This window comes from Capra hircus, chromosome 21 (assembly GCF_001704415.2).
Source record: "Capra hircus breed San Clemente chromosome 21, ASM170441v1, whole genome shotgun sequence".
Taxonomy (NCBI): Eukaryota; Metazoa; Chordata; class Mammalia; order Artiodactyla; family Bovidae; genus Capra; species Capra hircus.
In genome coordinates, this window is record NC_030828.1 from 6,608,920 (window position 1) to 6,630,956 (window position 22,037).

A 22,037-nucleotide genomic window follows, 5' to 3' on the forward strand; every position below is an offset into this window, starting at 1 on the left:
CATTGCCTTCTCCAACATAACGTCTCTCAGTTCAGTTCAGTTTAGTTCAGTCGCTCAGTCGTGTCCGATTCTTTGCTACCCCATGAATCACAGCACGCCAGGCCACCCTGTCTACCACCAACTCCCAGAGTTCACCCAAACCCATGTCCATCGAGTCGGTGATGCCATCCAGCCATCTCATCCTCGGTCATCCCCCTCTCCTCCTGCCCCCAATCCCTCCCAGCATCAGTCTTTTCCAATGAGTCAACTCTTCGCCTGAGGTGGCCAAAGTACTGGAGTTTCAGCTTCAGCATCATTCCTTCCTAAGAACACCCAGGACTGATCTCCTTTAGAATGGACTGGTTGGATCGCCTTGCAGTCCAAAGAACTCTCAAGAGTCTTCTCTAGTACCACAGTTCAAAAGCATCAATTCTTCGGCGCTCAGCTTTCTTCACAGTCCAACTCTTACATCCATACATGACCACTGGAAAAACCATAGCTTTGACTAGACGGACCTTTGTCGGCAAAGTAATGTCTCTGCTTTTGAACATACTATCTAGGTTGGTCATAACTTTTCTTCCAAGGAGTAAGCGTCTTTTAATTTCATGGCTGCAGTCACCATCTGCTGTGATTTTGGAGCCCCCAAAAATAAAGTCAGACACTGTTTCCACTGTTTCCCCATCTATTTCCCATGGAATGATGGGACTGGATGCCATGATCTTCATTTTCTGAATGTTGAGCTTTAAGCCAACCTTTTTACTCTCCTCTTTCACTTTCATCAAGAGGCTTTTTAGTTCCTCTTCACTTTCTGCCATAAGGGTGGTGTCATCTGCATATCTGAGGTTATTGCTATTTCTTCCGGCAATCTTGATTCCAGCTTGTGCTTCTTCTAGCCCAGCATTTCTCATGATGTACTCTGCATATAAGTTAAATAAGTAGTGTGACAATATACAGCCTTGACGTACTCCTTTCTCTACAGGACATCAAAAAGCACTGTGGTGACTGGCTGTGAGCCAAAACCCAAGGTCTTGATCTTCTTTGGCTCAAACTCCCACCACCAAGATCTGGCCATAAGTGAAGAGGAGAAGCAGGTCCACAGTGAGGCAGGGAACAAGCAGATAGAGTTTCCCTCGGTCTCAGGTTGCCCTGTCCTTCAACCGTCCATCCTACTGGAGTCACAATGGGGATGAGACCGTATCATCCCCATACCTGTCTGGCCCTTCTCTGTCCCTGTATTATTAACAAAAGGCAAACTGTTGTGGGAGTCACAATAAAATTAGGGAAACAAGCTTAGAATCATAAGTTACATAAGTAAAAATGAAAGCAAGAAACAGACTGGGTGGTTAGAAATTATATTGGACAGTGTAGATCACTTTGATAAAAGGTCTTCCCTCATCTTTATCTTCTTATTGCTACCCATATGTACACACACACACAAATATGTACACAGAGGAAATGCCCAAAAAAGAGTAAAAATGAATCTTCTTTGGTTTGGAAAAAATCAGTGAAATTTAATACTTTTAAAAGAAATTGGGAAAAGAAGAAAAAAGCTGAGAACTTACATGGTCTCATTTTAAAGCTTCCCATAAACCTACAGTGATCAAGCTAATATAGTATTGCCATAAGGGTAAGCATAAAGACCAACAGAAAAGAACTGAATGTCTCCAAAATAAACCTAAGTATTTATAGTCAGCTGATCTTTGACAAAGGTACCAAGGTACCTCATCGAAGAAAGGATAGTCTTTTCAACAAACCACACTGAGACAAGTGACTATCTGGGACTCCCTGGTGGCTCGGTGGTAAAGAATTTGCCTGCATTCAGGAGATGCGGGTTCGATCCCTGGGTCAGAAAGATCCCCTGGAGGAGGAAATGGCAACCCACTCCAGTCTTCTTGCCTGGGGAACCCTGTGGACAGAGGAGCCTGGCAGGCATGGGGTCACAAAAGAGTTGGACATGACTTAGCGACTAAACAACAACAACAAAAATATCTCAATTCTTACCTCATATTATATACAATAATTACCTTGAACTGGAACATAAACATAAATGTAATAGATAGAACTTTATCTAAAACTAATATAAGAAGCAGAAGAGAAAAATCTTTGTGATCCTAGGTTTGGTAAACTGTTCTTAAATATGACATCTCCAGCATAATCCATAAAATTGATACCCTGGGCTTCATCAAAGTGTAAAAAAGCTTTTTCACTCTTCAAAAGATACTTTTAAGAAAATGAAAAGACAAGCCACAGACCAGAAGAATATATTTATAAATAATATTTTCTGATAAAGGATGTATATCCAGGCAAGAGCAGGAATCAGCAAACTTGCTGTAAAAGGTCATCTGATAAAATTTTAGGCTTTGTGAGCCAAACAGTCCCTGTCACAGCTACTCACCCTTGCTGCTGTGGCGCACTAGCAGCCACAAACAATCTGTAAATGAAGAGCATGGCTGTCTTCCAATAAAACTTTATTTACAAAATCAGGTGGAGGATCAGATTAGACCCACAGGTCAGAGCTGCTGAACCTTGCTGTCTAGCACTTCATTCCAGGTGATCTGATACTCATCCTATGAGGGCTATTTTACAACTCTGTTTGTTCTAGATTACAATCTGATAAAATTTTAAATAATCCTTACTTATAAACACAAAAATAAATCATGTCCCATGGAGAGACAATCCTCTGTTGTTGTGGGAAAAAGCCTCCGTTGGTTCCATCTGAATGTTAATTTCAATATTCTTGATCTATAAATGTGTCTGTTCTTTGGATCTTCCTTTGAACTGGTTATAACACCTTACCAGTTTCCTCATTAATAGGTTAAACAAAAACTTTAACACATTAAATTTTTTTATACCTACATGAGAGTCATAATCTATTTTGTGTGAAAATTATCCTTTAACATCAGAATATATAAAGCTGTAACAAAACCACTGGGTGGCTTTAAAACAACAGAAACTTATTCTTCCCTGTTTCGGAAGCTAAGGAGTCCAAGATCAAGATGCTGGCAGATTCAGTGTCTAGAGAGGGACCTCCCTCTCACTGACTGCGGAATTCTTACTGTAACTTCACTTGGTGAAAGGAGTGAGGAAGCTTATAAAGAGCCTCCTTTATAAGTGTTAGTCACTCAGCCATGTCTGACTCTGTGACTCCTCCAGGCAAGAATACTGGAGTCGGCTGCCATTCCCTTCTCCGGGGGAGCTTCCTGACCAGTGGGTTGAACCTGGGTTTCTTGTATTGCAGGCAGATTCTTTACCATCTGATCCATCAGAGAAGCCCCTCTTTTGTAAGGGCACAAATCTAGGTCATGAGGGCTCTGCCCTTATGACCTAATTACCTCCCAAAGGCCCCATTTTCCAGTAGCACCACTTGGGGGCTTAAGATTTTAAATAGGAATTTTACAAAGATACAGATGGATACTTAATCTTTAGTTATGAGGGAAACACAAAATAAAGCCACAGTGAGCTGACTATGTAGCCACTAGAATAGCCACAATTAAAAGACTGAAAATATCAAATGTTAGCAAGGATATAGAGGAACTGGAACTCTCATACTAACAAGTGGGAATAACTGTGGAAAATAGTGGTTTCTTTGAAAGTTAAAAATGTAGTTATCATGCAATTCAGCAGTTCTACTCATACGTATTTACCTAGGAGAAAGGAAAACATAACCCCACAAAAAGCTTGTACACAATTGTTCTTAGCAACATTATTCGTAACAGACCAAACTGAAAACAATCTAAATGGCTAATTACCTGGTCAGTAAACAAAATATGGCATATCCATACAAATATTACTCAATAATAAAAATAAACAACCTACTAAAACATAAAAGAATATGTTTTAAAAAACCCAAAACTATGCTAAGTATAAAATAAACCAGACAGGTAAGACTATATGTTACATGATTCCATTTTAATGAAATTTCTAGAAAAGGCAAAGGTACTTACAGGAAGAGAAACAAGATTAATAGTTGGATGAGGGTGACAACAGGAGCTGGCAACAAACAGGTACTAGAGAATTTTCATAATAATGAATATATTCTAAAATTAGATTGCAATAATAGTTCCTCACTGTGTACATTTAATAAAATTCAAGAAACTGTGCATGTAAAATAATACATTTTATATACTGAAATTACCTCATAAAGTTATTTCAAAAAAATCAATGGGAAATAGTTTAAATAAATTATTTACTTATCTTAGAAAAAAAATTACTGATACTGTCATAAAGTTTAAAAAGACATTGCTTAGAAGAATTTACAAAGTGATATGGAGGGGGAAAAGTTATATAACACACTTTGTAAATCAGTTCTAGATATTTCCCTGGAGATAAGGAAATCAAAGTTCTATTCCTTGCTTTACCATTTATATATCATAACTTTACAAGTGTTTCTGATTTAGAAATAGAAATGTCAACTCTGGATAGGAAATAAGCAGACATAATATGTAAACCCTCATGGCCTGTTCTGTCATATCTTTCAGCAGCAGAAGCAAATTTTCAAGGCTGTCATTCTATACCTTTTATAAAATTAAATCTATAAGAATCAGTATAAATTAACGATGTTGGATATAGGGAGAGAAGGAATATCAGAACCCGTCAAGTTAAAACCTATCTACTATGTTAGATACAGGACATGGGTATAGAAAATGGAGAAGTAGGGATTAAGTAACATCAGTTTTATAGGCTTTTGTTTTATTTAAAGCTGTAGTTCATAAAGCTCCATGGAATTCTAGGTATGGGAAACTTAAAATAGTTTTATCTATTAAGTTCAAAAACAATTTTACAGGATATCATAGGCAAACCAAGAACATTCAACTGAAAACAATGTATGGAGATTGGCATTTAGGAAGTACAGAATAGGTAAAATTACTACTGATTGTTGGTTTACAGATCTGATTTGATTTACTATATTAAGAACTTCCAAAGACAGATTAAAACTTTCCTTTTTCTTGTATTTAAAATTAACAGTATTCTATAGCCTGTATTTCATATATCATTCACTAGATACAAGCATTTGGTTCTTAAATTGCTGGATAATATAGGGACTTGATCGCAGAAGGCAATGGCAACCCACTCCAGTACTCTCTCCTGGAAAATCCCATGGATGGAGTAGCCTGGAAGGCTGCAGTCCATGGGGTCGCTGAGGGTCGGATACGACTGAGCGACTTCACTTTCACTTTTCACTTTCCTGCACTGGAGAAGGAAATGGCAACCCACTCCAGTGTTCTTGCTTGGAGAATCCCAGGGACGGGGGAGCCTGATGGGCTGCCATCTATGGGGTCGCACAGAGTCAGACATGACTGAAGTGACTTAGCAGCAGCATAGGGACTTGATAAGTGTAAAATATATATTCAATTATGCCATGGATCACTTCTCTTTAAGCGAAAAAGTCACGGAAATTTACCTCTGAAGACCCCTTTCCTGGATATAAAGACTGTAAAACAACACCTCCACGTACACAAGCCAGTATTAGTGCTTCTTCCTGCATTGGTTATGCACTGATACAGAAAAACTGCCTCACATTTTCAAATGTGTAGTAATCAGCCTCCTAGTGACCTCAGGGAACAGAACTGCACCACAAAAGTCATAATTTGGGTTTGGGATATATACAACAACATGAATAACTGTGCACACTTAAAAAAATGCTTTCCTAGACTTTGGAGGTCCAGTGGTTAAGAATCCACCTGCCAATGTCGGGTATACGGGTTGGATCCCTCGTCCCTTCCCACAGGAAGATTCCACGTGCTGCTGGGCCACTAAGCCAGAGCACCACAACTACTGAGCTCACGCTCTAGAGTCTGTGTGCCACAACCACTGAAGCTCCGCAAGAGCAGCCACCGCACTGAGAAGCCTGCCAACGCAACCAGAGAGCAGCCCCGTACACCACAATCAGAGAAAGCCTCTGCGCGCAGCAATGAAGACAGCAGAGCCCAAAACATGTTTTAATAAATAAATGTTAAAAAAAACACTTCCAATGTTTATTTGCTCTGCTTTAGATTACACATCTTTTTCAAAGCATCAAACGAAAAATTTTAAGAATATTTCTTTGGTTAATTGAAGATTTAATAATTAAAATTTTACTCTTATTTTACTTATAAGAAACTTGTACTTTCCTTCATAAAAATGAATACTGCTATTTTTAAAAGAGGTAAAAATGGATGAGGGAAAGAATAATTCTGAGATCTATTATTCTAAATATCTACATATCTTTCAGCTATTTTCTTCCAACAAGCTTTTGTGTTAGGACCTAAATGCATGTGTAAATATGACTCCTACAAAACCACTGTTACTCCTAAAAAGAAACTGATAATAAGATGTTAATATTGGTACTATAAATTCATAAAGTGATGAATACCAAACTATTAAAACTAAAAATAAAAAAGTCATCAAAACAGATCTGCCAGACTTTGATTCTCTTTCAGAATAAGTCAGGAGCAGTGAAGTCAGCAAATCTAGCTAGGAAGTAGAAGGGATATACAGCCACCTTTCATCACTTCCATAGCCACTGTTTTGATTTCAAATTTTCTTCAGTTCAGTTCAGTTCAGTCGCTCAGTCATGTCTGACTCTTTGCAATCCCATGAACTGTAGCACACCAGGCCTCCCTGTCCATCACCAACTCCCAGAGTTCACCCAAACCCATGTCCATCGAGTCGATGATGCCATCCAACCATCGCATCTTCTGTCATCCCCTTCTCCTCCTGCCCTCAATCTTTCCCAGCATCAGAGTCTTTTCCAATGAGTCAGCTCTTTGCATCAGGTGGCCAAAGTATTGGAGTTTTAGCTTCAGCATCAGTCCTTCCAATGAACACCCAGGACTGATCTCCTTTAGGATGGACTGGTTGGATCTCCTTGCAGTCCAAGGGACTCTCAAGGGTCTTCTCCAGCACCACAGTTCAAAAGCATCAATTCTTCGGTGCTCAGCTTTCTTCACAGTCCAACTCTCACATCCATACATGACCACTGGGAAAACCATAGCCTTGACCAGACGGACCTTTGTTGACAAAGTAATGTCTCTGCTTTTTAATACGCTGTCTAGGTTGGTCATAACTTTCCTTCCAAGGAGTAAGCATCTTTTAATTTCATGGCTGCAATCACCATCTGCAGTGATTTTGGAGCCCAGAAAAATAAAGTCAGCCACTGTCTCCCCATCTATCTGCCATGAAGTGATGGGACCGGATGCCATGATCTCAGTTTTCTGAATGTTGAGGTTCAAGCCAACCTTTTCATTCTCCTCTTTCACTACTTTATAAATACACAATAAAAACTAAAACAAACTGCTCAAAAACATTAATGCATCTGCTTAAAATGGTGATTTTTTTTTAAAAGAAATCATTAAAAAAATTAAACAAAAGGGTGGAGGCAGGGGGAGTTTTTAACAAACTAAATTTTGTTTACTTCTCATTACACCAATCCTTGGCAAATCATAAAGGTTTTTGCGCACTAAAACAGTCATTAATTTTAAAATTACCTGCAGAACAGACAATCTGATTTAAATTCAAACCTTTAACATTATAAAACATAATTTACAGAAGAAGCAATAAGCATGTTCAAATAACATATAAAAAATAAAACAAAATACATATTGAAGACATTACTTTTTAAGAAATACCAATTTCAGCACATCATCTATCCTCTGCCAGCTAATTTTTCTCCACAATTAAAATGAAACCATAATTTTCTCATTATGTCACAAAACAACAATATATTGAAATCAAGGTAGAAAAATCAATTAAAACCATAAAATAACCATTAAAACATAATCTTTGTTTACATATCTAACACTTGCCTTTCCCAAAGATTGCTCAATAAATGCAATATATCAAATCACTCTATTAAGAAAAACATGCTTAATACTTGAAGTCCTTTAGTAAAACTGAATTATAAACCCAAGTTTTGCCAAAATATAAAAAGGTGTGATAGAAATTGCTGCATACCACCTTCAAAATACTGCAAGTTGATTTGAATTTAAAAATACATTAAATAAAAATGCCTGTATTCTCATTAATAGGTTGCATTGAAGAAAACACATTTGTAAGTTCTCAAGAAAAGTTTATTCCAAAAGATTATGAACACTTTTACAATCATCAGGCTTTTTTTTCTTTTAATATTCCTAATTCCTGGTCTTCATAATAAACAAATGATTATGAACCCAATATGGGCTTCTAGTCTGGCAACCACACACTTCTCACAAATTATTTCAATAAAGGATTTTAATTGGAGATGTAGTTTACCAAATCTGTATTTTAGAAAGATAATCCTGAAAACAGCGTATAGGATAGACTATGAGCTAGATATACTTCAAAGACAAAATAATGGAAAATATCCAACCCCATGCCATTTGCTCTTGCACACCGTGTAAACAGCTCAGTCCCTCACATCATGCCTGACTTCTTTTGAATCTCTCCGCTGACTTCAGTATTGTTTCAAGGTTCCCATACAGCACCAAGCTGGTAATACACCATGGTGTAACTGCATACAGAAAGGGAAAACACTGCATGTGAAGTGAATTTGGAAGCACTCTCCTTAAAAGACTTCAAATTAGATCACTGCTATCATGACATTAGCTGCTTTGAAATTTTTTCACAAAGGAATGGCACATGGAAAGGAATTCAATAGCATGATTGATGGGAGAGGCTTTCCAACTTTTCTCTTTTTTCCCTTTTCTCTGAAGGACCAACTTTTCTCCTTTTGCCTTTTTAAAAAGTATCACCAGAATAAACTTTTGTGTTTCTGACATTTGGCAAGTTTTCTACCACTTCCCCTCACACCTTACCTTAAAAGGAGTACTTTCTGTATTTTTTTGTACTGAGAAGGATGCATGGCCCAGAAAACAAATTCTTTTTCTTTTAGAAGAATTTTAATGGTCATTTTTATTCTAAGACTTTTACATAATCTTCAAACTTGTAAAAGTTTTAAAATATAATTTAGAAGTTTTAACTCTGTTTGTAACCCAATTTTACAATATGTAATATTACTGACAGAAATTTATTCTGATTTAATCTGTTTTATCTAATCTAGTACACTAAATAATTTTATGTAAAAGTCTGAACTGAAAAATCTCTGTATTATTATAAAGTTACTAATATACATTTAACTATTAATACACAGGATAAAGTGCTGTGTGTGTGCCATGTGCTCAGTTGTATTTGACTCCTTGTGACCCCATGGAGTATAGCCTTCCATGCTCCTCTGTCCATGGGACTCTCCAGGCAAGAATACTGAAGTGGGTTGCCACTCCCTTCTCCAGGGGAACTTCCCGACCCAGGGACCAAACCCAGGTCTCCCACATTGCAGGCAGATTCTTTACCATTTGAGCCACCAGGGAAGTCCTACTTGTGAGCCAGACTAATAAAGTAGCTTGTATGTCTATAAAAGACACTTATATACACATACTCAGAACAGCTTCTGAATATGAGTTTAGCACTCTGGTGGACAATTTATTCATTTATTCACTGGTCATCTAGCAAACTGAGGGTGGGTAGATTTTAGCCTTATTAGCTGTCAAACTAGATTCCTGAACCACTTGGCACTATATCAAGATAATGACCAGTTACTAGCACAATCAATACTTCTTTCTCTCTTCTCTACCTAGTCTCTTCCCCGGAAGCTAACAGTTTAAACTATTCAACAATAAAATATTACAAGCTCTTTTGAAGCCTGGCTCTAGATTTTGGTATCCCTTCACTGTCCCCACTTCCTCTAGGACACAGAACATATTTGGAGCCAACAAATACTTTTTTGTTGAGTAGGTGAAACAGCAAATGCCCCAGGTTGTGCAGCTAATCCTACCAAATAGAAAGTCTATTTACATATATTGCTGACTATACTTACATAGCCTGGTAACACCAGAGGGGACTCCACCAGATTGATCAATTACATTTCTTAGTGAGAAAAGTGCTAGCTAGCTATTTTGTCAGTACTGATGTGGAATCACGAAAAGTTGTTTCACTAGGAAGGTGAATCACTCTGAACTGCTATGGCATCCACCCAAGGAGGGTAATACAGGGGTGAACAACCTTGATTATTTGGTGGCAGGTGGCACAATTTGAGACTTCCCTGGTGGCTCAGACAGTAAAGCGTCCGTCTACAATGCGGGAGACCCGGGTTCGAGCCCTGGGTTGGGAAGATCCCCTGGAGAAGGAAACGGCAAACCACTCCAGTACTGCTACCTGGAAAATCCCATGGACAGAGGAGCCTGGTAGGCTACAGCCCATGGGGTCGCAAAGAGTCAGACACGACTGAGCGACTGGCACAATTAGATCCTTTGTGTTTTGAAGATTCAAGACGAGAACTGCTCTCTTCTCCCTTTGAGTTGACCACTAAAGAAGGAAGGGTGAACACAGGCACAGTGAAACCAGGGCTGACCCAGTGCTCCTGGGACCCCCTATCAATCCTAGAAGCCATGACCCACAGACGCAAACGTGGAGCCCCTCTGACCAGGCTTGTATCCGCAGAAGGGTCAGCAACTCTGAAAAGTCACAGCAGCCTGCACGACTATCAGTCAGACTGCACCAATGAAGTCTCAACAGTAGGGCAGCAAGCAACCGGGGAGGCTGTAGCATGACCAGGCTTCCTGTCCTCTGCGGGAAGAAGGCTCATCTACAGCTCCTGACTGCCAGTGACGAGCATAAAGATTTCAGAATAATTTAGGCGGCAACAGGACAAATCTAAGAAGAGATACTAAATTTCATTCCAATAAAGCAACAGAGGCTTAACCAGAAGAAAAATAAATTTTAAGTAGAAAATGATAAACTTGACCATACTTGAGGCTTGAGTTTTAGAACAATTCCTGCTACTTACATGTAGTATGTATTTCTGTTTTTGTGTGCTTTTATCCATTTAAGTAAAACATAGATTGCTTCAGTGTTTTCAATTTGGGCTAAAAATCTTTCCTTTTTTGGTATACAAAGCAACTTTTTAAGGACAAAATCATTTCAGAGAAACAAGCTGATTTATCATGCCAGATGTAAGCAACAACTTTTCTGACTCTTAGTTACATATTGGGATTTGTTTGTTACCATATTCTTCTCTCATGGGAATTCACAGAAGGTTTACAGTGAATCACAAAAGCATCAGGATTTTCTTGACAATCAAGGGATAGCTGGTTTTTCTGACTCTTCTAATATCCATTTGCTTTTGTGGCCAACAGTGAGTCATAAGGTATTTGGCAAATAGCTCTGCACTGATGGAAATCTTTCTCCAGAAATCGTTTATTTGTAAGTGTGTCGTACAGATCACGTAGTTTTACTTAAGTCAGACTAGGCTTTTGGAAGAAAATGAGTTTAAATTTATTCTTCTGTAACAAACAATGATATAGTTTTGATACTAGACGTGGGAGAATGCAAGATATAAATGTTTCAATGGCTTACAAGTTATATAAAAGAATACAGGTAAACAATCAGATGGGAAATCAAAGAACATCTAATAGGATTTTCACTTCCAGATATGACAAGGTCACTAAACCAGACTTGATTCCAACCAAAATACAGCAATACAGCTAGTCAAAAATAAATGAGAAAACTGTTTTCAAGTAACAGACAGGAAACAAAGGACTCTGATCACTGAAATAGGGAAATACCCCTTGTGTCCCAACCTGGGCAAGGCTTTCTTGGCCACAAAACAGGGAGGGGGAACCCAAGTGGAACACTGCAGTCTCACAGTGCTGAAGGTCACAGTTTGGGAGTTTAAGCAGCTAGAAAATGCAAGACAAGGTACTAAAGAGGAAAAAGCTGTGAGAGAGTGAAGGGCTTAATAAATAAAATACTCGAGAGCACAAAAGAAGTTACTGCAGTAGAAGACAGATAAACAGAAAAAAATGTGGGGCAGAAAACTATATAGAGAAAAATAATCAGAAACTTTCCAATTTGGGAATCAAGAAAAGCCTATGCAGGATAAATGTAAAAAGTCCTATATTATGGCACATCATACGTAAACTGCTGACAACAAAGATAAAGAGAAAATATCTAATGTAGCCATAGGAAAACACACATATGGGATAACAAGACTACAAATTACAACTGACTTCTCATTAGAAACAATGAGGTCAGAAAACAATGAAAGGTTGTCTTTAAGAGTGCTTAGAAAAAAACTATCTTGTCAACCCAGAATCCTGTATCTCGAGAAAATATCCTTAAAAGTCCAAGATGAAATAAAGAACATTTTCACAAAAAGAGAAATGATCATAGTTCATTGCCAGGAGAATTGCATTATAAGAAATATTTTAAAAAGTACTTTAGGCTGAAGAGAAATAATACCAAAAAAGAGATCTACAAGAAAGAATAGAGTACAGGAAATGGTAAATAATGGGTAAATACAAAGAATACCTTTTTTTTTCAAATTGTGATTCCCCTTAGAGACAACTGATTTTTGCAAAATAAACATACTGTAGGGTCCATAAGTATATAGAGATAAAATACACGGTACAGTAACACAAAGGCAGGAGGGTGAATGGAAGTATACTGTTGGAAGGTTCTTAAAATTTATATTAAGTGGTACAATATCCCAAGTAAGCTGTAGTAAGTTAAGGGTGCATACTGTAAATTCTAAAGAAAAACCTAAACTTTTCTTCTAAAGTAGAGGAAATAAAATGGAACACTAAAACATACTCAAGTAATCCAAAAGAAGACAAAAAGGAGGTAGAGAAAGAAAGGCAGGGAGAAACAAAAACCAAATTGCGATAGCCTGGGAGGGAGGAGAACTCAATTCCAACAAGAAAACAGAAAGTCAAGGGAGTTGTCACTTAAACCCAAACCATGAAAAGAAACTGGAAAAGCTACATAATTACAGCTTTTAAAATTTGTCAGAGACTGAGAACACCCAGAAACCTGAATCAACCCCAAAAAGTGATAAGCATATTTTAAAAGAGAAGAGATTCCCAGTTGCTAACACACTTAACTGTAATAGGAGGATAAGGAATCTGTCACAGACAAGGGTTAGAGAGAAAGCAGTCTAACTGCTTTGAAGGGCTATACATGGACTGGCACACTAGCATATAATCCAGAGGAGCCACAGACACAGGGAGAGGTGGCATGAACTACCTGTGACCCCCGCCCCCAACCACACACACACTCACAAACTCTTTCCCACTAGTCTTCACCAAAAATGGGGGCAAGGGAAGAGAGTTGAGATCATCTCCACCAAACCTTCCAGGCTTTGAGCTGAGGAAAGCCTGAAATGGAAGATAACAGGAAAGCCAAGAGAAACTTTGCAGAGGCAAGACCCACTTTTAGAGATCAGGGCTGCCATACACAGACCAGCGACTGGGCAGCAAGGCTACTACAGCTTTCAAGGCACAGAAAGCAAGGGACAGAACTAGAAAGCAGAGAGAATTCTTCAACAACCTAATAGCGCCGCTGGTCTGTAAAGCAGGGAGACACCGCCTGCAATTCAGAAAGATTTGGAATACCCCACAAATATATCAGAAGGTGCTCAATACCCCTAGTCAAGTGGGAAGGACAAATTCAGTTAAATACAAATTAAAGCAACTCAATACAACTTCTCCATTCCTGTAGTTAAACAAAGCCAAATACTAGCAAAAAAAAAGATAATATCAAATACTAGCAAACATTCAGAGTAACTAGAACTCTCATCTATTTCCATGAGAAGCATAAAATGGTATTAATATAACCACTTAACAAACACATGAAAAGATGCTCAACATTACTCATTATCATAGAAATGCAAATCAAAACCACAATGAGGTACTATCTCACACTGGTCAGAATGGCTGCCATCCAAAAGTCTACTACTAAGTCGCTTCAGTCGTGTCCGACTGTGTGACCCCATAGACAGCAGCCCACCAGGCTCCCCCGTCCCTGGGATTCTCCAGGCAAGAACACTGGAGTGGGTTGCCATTTCCTTCTCCGATGCATGAAAGTGAAAAGTGAAAGTGAAGTAGCTCAGTCGTGTCTGACTCCTAGCGACCCCATGGACTGCAGCCCACCAGGCCCCTCCGTCCATGGGATTTTCCAGGCAAGAGTACCGGAGTGGGTTGCCATTGCCTTCTCTGAAAAGTCTGCAAGCAATAAATGCTGGAGAGGGTGTGGAGAAAAGGGAACCCTCTTACACTGTTGGTGGGAATACAAACTAGTACAGCCACTATGGAGTACAGTGTGGAGATTCCTTAAAAAACTGGAAATAGAACTGCCTTATGACCCAGCAATCCCACTGCTGGGCATACACACTGAGGAAACCAGAATTGAAAGAGACACGTGTACCCCAATGTTCATCGCAGCACTGTTTATAATAGCCAGGACATGGAAGCAACCTAGATGTCCATGAATGGATGGATAAGAAAGCTGTGGTACATATACACAATGGAATACTATACAGCTATTAAAAAGAACACATTTGAATCAGTTCTAATGAGGTGGATGAAACTGGAGCCTATTATACAGAGTGAAGTAAGCCAGAAAGAAAAATACCAATACAGTATACTAACGCATATATATGGAATTTAGGAAGATGGTAACAACGACCCTATATGAGAGACAGCAAGAGACCCAGATGTAAAGAACAAACTTTTGGACTCTGTGGGAGAAGGCAGCGAGTGTGGGATGATTTGAGAGAAAAAGCACTGAATCATGTATATTACTATGTGTGAAATAGATGACCAGTTCAAGTTTGACGCATGAAGCAGGGCACTCAAAGCCGGTGCACTGGGACAACCCTGAGGGATGGGATGGGGAGGGAGGTTCAGGATGTAGGGACACATGTAAACCCGTGGCTGATTCATGTCAATGTATGGCAAAAACCACCACAATATTGTAAAGTAATTAGCCTCCAATTAAAATAAATAATTTTTTTAATGAAAAAAATAAAAACTGCTGGGCAATTTCTTAAAGTTAAACATATACCTATATTATGTATCACATTTCCCCTAAAAGATATTTACCCAAGCGAAATGAAAATGTAAATCCATAAAAAGTCTTATACAAGAATGTCTATAGGGATTCAGGCGGTGTTAGTGGTAAGGAAGCCGCCTGCCAATGCAGGAGATGTAAGAGATGTGGGTTTGATCCCTGGGTCGGGAAGATGCCCTGGAGGAGGGCATGGCAACCCACTCCAGTCTTCTTGTCTGGAGAATCCCATGGACAGAGGAGCCTGGCTACTTATGGTCCACCGGGTTGCAAAGGGTCAGATGTGGACACGATTGAAGCAACTTAGCATGCATGCATGCATAGTAGTTTTATTGATAATAGCCCAAAATGAGAAAAAAACTGACATGTCCATTAAGAGGAAAATAAGTTATAAAGTGCAGTTTATACAATGGCATTCTGCTCTGCAAGAAACAGATGAGGAACTACCGACACATACAACAGCATGGATGCGTCCGGAAACCTTTATTCTGAGTGACAGTCAAACAGAGAATTCCATGTCCCCATTTATTTTATTTTCAACAAGAGATGAAATTAATCTATAGTAAGAGAAATCAGAATAGAGTTTGCCTATAGCAAACATTGACTAGAAATGGTGTAAGAGAACCCTCTGGAGTAATGGAAATGTTCTGTATCTCAAATAAGATGCTGCTTACATGAGTACATACATCTGTCAAAACTCAGGGCTATAAACTGGAGCAATTCACTGTATGTCAATTTTATCCTAATTTTTAAAAAACTTTAAGAAAGTGAGGATAAAAACATGAAGAACAAAAGAAAAATATAAGAGAGGATAAATCCATGATTAATTGTTAAAGTTAGGTATTAGATATATAAGGGCATATTATTCTATTCTGCTTAAAATTTACCATAAAAAAAAAGGTTTTTTAAAAGGCAACTGAATAATAATGTATTATGTATTTGAGTTTGCTAAGAGAGTAATCTCAAGTGTTTGAACCTCACACACAAATGGTAATTGAGAGGTGAAGTGAAAGTGAAGTCGCTTAGTTGTGTCCCAACTCTTTGCGACCCCATGGACTGCAGCCTGCCAGGCTCCTCTGTCCATAGGATTTTCCAGGCAACCGTACTGGAGTAGGCTGCCATTTCCTTCTCCAGGGGAAGACCCAGGGATCAAACCCAGGTCTCCCGCATTGTAGGCAGATGCTTTTCACTGTCTGAGACACCAGGGAAGTCATTGAGAGGTGACAAATACATTAATTAGTTTGACTATAGTAATTATTTCACAATATATACATATGTCAAAATATAACACTGTCCACTTTAAATATATACAGTTTTTACTTATGCAAAACAAAAATCAAGCTTTTGGGGAAGCTGTTTTATATGGAGCTCTTTGGGTGGCGATTCACAGAAGCCAATTAGAGCTAGCTTAAGCACAGTTTATGGGCCTAAACGGGGCTTCCCTGGTAGCTCAGATGGTAAAGAATCTGCCAGCAATGCAGGAGACCCGGCTTTGATCCCTGGGTCCAGAAGATCTCCTGGAGAAGGGAATGGCAACCCACTTCGGTATTCTTGCCTGGAGAACTCCATGAACAGACCATGAGATCACAAAGAGTCGGACTCAACTGAGCAACTAACACTTCACTTCATGGGGCTTAAGAACAGAATCAGTGACTGGGAAATTAGAAAGAACTTAGAAAGTCTCTGACTCCATCTTCTTTCGAGGTATCTACTTCATCTTTTTCTCTCTGTTTTCCTGCCCACACGGCTACTACCAGATTCCACAAGATTACATAGCATGTGTAGAAGCCCAGAGAGGAGAGAGTGCCTGACTTCCTTTCTCACCCTCCTCTGTTCTCTCTTTTCTCTTTGCTTCTCCCCTACAGTCTCTTTCAAAATGCCCAGGAAGAGAACTGGTCTCGCTTGGATTACCTACACCAGGATCAATGAGCTGTGGAGAGAAAGCAACGTACAAGGTAGAAAAACGGCAGTACTCTGGAGCCCAACAGCAGGGGGAAGGGGCATCCCCAAAGAATGGGCACTGACGGACAATCCCAGGGGCCAGCTATATGAGTCAGGGGCTTGTTTGAGAAATTCATCAACACACTGGACCTTCTTTAAAGCAATATGTACATAGTCACAAACACTAAACTGCCCATACAATTTGAGGGCATTCATGAAGCCCCTGTAATCCACTCTTAGATACTAATTTTAAAACTATTAGCCATTTAGATATTTTAAATGTTTCAAATACTGCTCTCAAATTTTTAAATTTTAAATACTGAATGTGAAATCACATCCAAAGATTTTTCAACTACAAATACAACACACATAATAAAGTATTAAGTCTTTCACATACATATAACATATAAGACTATACCAATAGCATGGAACAGGTACTAACAGAAGAGGCTAACAGATATCAACTGGAGGCTACCATCATTAAATGGACACCATATGGCAATTCCTCACATTTTTTACTACAGTTGAAATACTTTTCCATAGTATGTCCCTAATGATTGGGTACACTTGGTAGATGTGTACCAAGCCCCTCTCCCATTCAAATCATAACATTGAAATTACCTCAAAAATTAGTAAGATCTAGAACACTGTATTTATGATGGCCCAGAAAAAAAAAAACAAAAACTACATACATAGCTTAATCAAAAGTTTCTACTCAAAATACATAGATATTATTATATGTCATTTTACTTAAAACAAGCAAAAACCAACACAAGCAACAGAAATAAGCTAGGGAGATAAAATCAGAAGTAAATGCTTCAAATCTATTATGAAACAGGTGAGATATAAATTTTAAATTACATGAAGGTAGCCAGGAAATCTATACCCTCCACTTGTTATTAGGAAGCAGTCAATGACATTATTAGTATACCCTTAACCTCTGAGTATATAATGAAAGGAAATGGCTACATTTTACCACAAAATGTTCTACATTACAGGAAAAAACAGAAGAATAGAACACAAAGAACAATGTTTTAATAGAGTTGTGTTACTCATACATTCTTTAAACGTATAGAAAAAGGTGCTTATGAACACAGTATTATAGCCGTGCACTTTGATTCTCTAACATATCTTTTATGAATTTCATATTTGAAAATACAATCAAATCTAAAATATTCAGTGTTATATCCATGCATTTTGACTCTATATCTTATATAAGCTGATATATAAAAATATTCTGAAAATATAAAGTATATCTTTGCTGATACATTTTCTATACAATCTCTGAAAGAGAATCTAATTTCCTGAGTATGTGAATACATAAACTTGATGAAATCAAGCTTCAAGATGAAGCACCATTGAGTCTGATTACATACAACAAAATTTAAAGCAAAGATCATACTCCTACACCATATTAAAATTTTTTGTACTAAGCAGAGTTATAAAAAGTAAGACACTTTAAATGAGGTTAAAAAATATTTTTTAAGTAGAGTTAACTGCTATACTAATACCATTTTTGTATACAATATTAAATGCATATATAAAAGTCGGCACATAAAGTCTAAAAATTAATCACCTACTGTTTCAATTAGAAATTTCTATACTTGAAAAACTTTGGAGAGAGTATTCTTTAAATTATAAATTCATTCATGGATTTAACATGAGTAATTTTTAACAGCTTCATATATCCCTGAAGTTCTAAGGCAGGTAGTAATCTGTAATTTTGGTTGAGTCATATATTTCACTTGGATACACTAAAAGTCTCAGGAATACTAAGAGTTACCAGGTACAAATACTCCCAGTCAATGTGAGTGGTGTCTGTATTTTTTTTCCTGCTTATTTTTGAATGCAGAGTACTTTCATGTAATACCTGAAGCACAAGCTATTGTCTTAAATCATACTTCACTGCTTTAAAAATATGGGAAATGACATAAGACAGAGGAATCTCCAAGTATGAGGGTTCATAAAGAAAGGTCTCTGAATATCCCTTGTAAGAGTCAAAGGACTTAACAGTAGCTCAGGAGAAGGCAGGATTTTGGTACTGTCTATATGTACATCATAATCTAATAGAATGATCAGCAGGCAGAAGTGACAATTAGTTCAAGAAGTCAAACTTCAGTTCTGCTACTAAATTCTAGTATGATTCACATTAAGTCAAAGTTAATGCACATCATTTACCTCACTAGAGAAAACACTGCATGTATCTGCTTTTCAGACACTACAATGCAAAGTTCATATAAATTCCCTTATGTGAAATCCAAAACTAAAGTAGCTTTTGGTACAAATAATTCACCAGGGCAGTGGTTTGAAGGGGCACTGACTGCAATGCACAACTGTAGTAATTGCAGCTCAAAAACATAAATGCCATCTTCTTATGTCTGCATCAGGGAAAAGACTTAGTCATAGTCCATCCACATTCCTTACCATCCTCCTCTAACAAGCGGACAATCAGAAACTCACAGATACACCCAAAGCCCACTGCCTAGACACACAGTGAGAAATATTAATAAAGACAGCCTCGGAACAGACAAGAAGCTTCTGTGCTACAGACTGGGATTACCTGGAGGTAGGAATTGCAGCTGGTTATTAGCTAATCGAAGATGACGTAAAGCTCTCAGACGACCAATTTCTGGGCAAACGATTTCTAAGGCATTGTCACTAAGATCCAAACATTGTAGTTTTACAAGGGACCCAATGGCTGTGAAGAGAAAAGAAGGGTAAAAGCAAAATTAATTTGACTCAAGTTTTAAGACCAACTTTTAATGCAATTAAATATTATCCAAGTTTAAATATTTTAATACTTAATATCCCTATCTCTGGTGCTGACATAATAGTAAAAGCATGTATCAAATTAATTTTTTAAAACATTTTTATTGCAGTATAGTATCAAACAACATTCTATGAAGTAACACTTCCACCTCAATATAATGTAAACTTTAAAAAGATTACAAATAACAATGTTAAAACAATGTAAAAAACTACTTGAATAAATAATTCATGAAATGATATATAGTCTTTTTTATCTAACCAAAATGCTTCACTCAATTTAATAAACTAGAAGTTATTTTATTATTTACCCAATGTCAATTTATCTAATAATAATTTACTTAACAATTATAAATATTTTACACTTATTAAATTTAACTGCATTTGTTAACTAGACTTACTAATTAGAGGGGAAAAAAGCTTTGAAACTAATAATGATGTTTTATAATTAAAATTCCCTAATACTCCAACCAAAATAGGTTTAAAGAGACAATCTGTTCTACTATTATAACGCACAGATTTAACTCTATCATCTCCTAACTATTAGTAAAAACTGAAAGTGTATTTACCTTCTGGAACCACAACTATGTTATTTGAGTGAAGATACCTAGAAAAAAGAAGGGAAAAAAGTTATTATCACTTGGTACTTCTGCTAGATAATCACCCTGTAAAATGCTCACTTAGTAATTTATTGAATATAATAAAAGGACCAGACTTTCTTTCATACACTATTCTAAATGCATAGCACAAAATAATTCATAATACTTTGAGAATAATACTGTATGCTAGAATTGCAAATATTAAAACTATTTGCTAATTCAGTTTCTGTTTTAAAAAGCATACACAATAAACAATTATTTCTTAAGCTCATAAAACACATTACTAGTTTCTCTAGTTTGTTTTAAGTAATTAAGGTTTTCAGCAAAACACCTAATAATGTTAAGAAAAGTCAACAACTACTGTGTATAGGGAAACACAACTTTTAATTTTTAAAGGATAACGTCACAAAAGGATAACGTCAAATCAAAGATATTTCAAGACAGCTAGGTGAACCAAGAATGAAGTGATTAAATACTTATCATTTACAATATCTGTAGAAATACTCAACTGTCAAGATATAGAATTTATTTCACAGCAAGCGGAATTTTGTAAACAAGAAATCAAATTCTTTCCTAAAAATAAAAAAGGTCTAACCCACTGACAAGTCCAGGCAAGCCTAAGTAAATAACATTCCCCACTGAAGTATCTCTAGCACTCTCTGGTGGAGACATCATGCAGTTGTCGGCAGCCAACTATTCAGAGCCAAACAATAGTGACCAATGAAAATCACACAGTAATAATTTTTAAAATAAACTGTATCACTGATTTTGAGACCAGAGAACTAGATTTTGATAAACTATTTTCAAAACTATCTTATTATACTTCATAATCAATCTTCACATATTTTAAACAGAATTTAGTCTTCTATATTTTATAGCCTAATATCAAATGTTAAAAAGTCTATTACACAAAATAAGTAAGATTTAAAATTCATAAATTTAAGATTTCTATATGCTGGATTAAATCAATTTTGTGTGGGTATTAACCTTCTGGGCCTAACACCATTTAACCAATTTTAAACCATTCTATGATTCATTTTATTCCTTGCTTTGTGCACACAAAATGATTCCCTATTTTATTTTTTTAAATGTATCCATATTTTAAGGTAAGTATTCTTTAAACATTACTCTTAGGAAGCAATATCTAGCTACTTAGTCAGATTACTCTAAAAATTCTTTATGCCAGAAAACAACATGTAAGTACACACACACACACATATAAACACACATTTGCATGTGTTACACAAAAAGGCAGAGTGCCTAGACACCAAACAGAGAGATAACTGATTTTTCTGTAATCCGCAAAATATTCGCTTCAGTTCTAGTCCTACCTTTATCTGTTCAGTTCAGTTCAGTCACTCAGTCGTGTCCGACTCTTTGCAACCCCATGGACTGCAGCACGCCGTTTCCCTGTCCATCACCAACTCCCGGAGTTCACCCAAACTCATATCCATTGAGTCAGTGATGCCATCCAACCATCTCATCCTCTCTCGTCGCCTTCTCCTGCCCTCAATCTTTCCCAGCATCAGGGTCTTTTCAAATGAGTCAGTGCTTCGCATCAGGTGGCCAAAGTATTGGAGGTTCAGCTTCAACATCAGTCCTTCTGATGAACACCCAGGACTGATCTCCTTTAGGATGGACTGGTTGGATCTCCTTGCAGTCCAAGGGACTCTCAAGAGTCATCTCCAACACCACAGTTCAAAGGCATCAATTCTTCGGCACTCAGCTTTCTTTATAGTCCAGCTCTCACATCCATACATGACTACTGGAAAAACCACAGCTTTGACTATATGGACCTTTGTTAGTAAAGTAATGTCTCTTCTTTTTAATATGCTGTCTAGGCTGGTCATAACTTTTCTTCCAAGGAGTAAGCGTCTTTTAATTTCATGGCTGCAG

At 37.4% G+C, this 22,037-nt stretch overlaps 1 long non-coding RNA gene across 6 annotated transcripts in view; it reads right to left on the reverse strand.

Moving 5' to 3' along the window:
• The window catches only part of LRRC28, a 201,230-nt gene that overhangs the window by 137,209 nt on the left and 41,984 nt on the right, over positions 1 to 22,037 (reverse strand). For all 6 annotated transcript variants that reach the window (XR_001919881.1, XR_001919880.1, XR_001919878.1 and 3 more), the window contains exons 4-5: positions 20,112 to 20,149; positions 19,337 to 19,474 (exon numbers count right to left, since the gene is read on the reverse strand). This is a non-coding gene — a long non-coding RNA (leucine rich repeat containing 28). The remainder of the gene's footprint in view (positions 1 to 19,336; positions 19,475 to 20,111; positions 20,150 to 22,037) is intronic.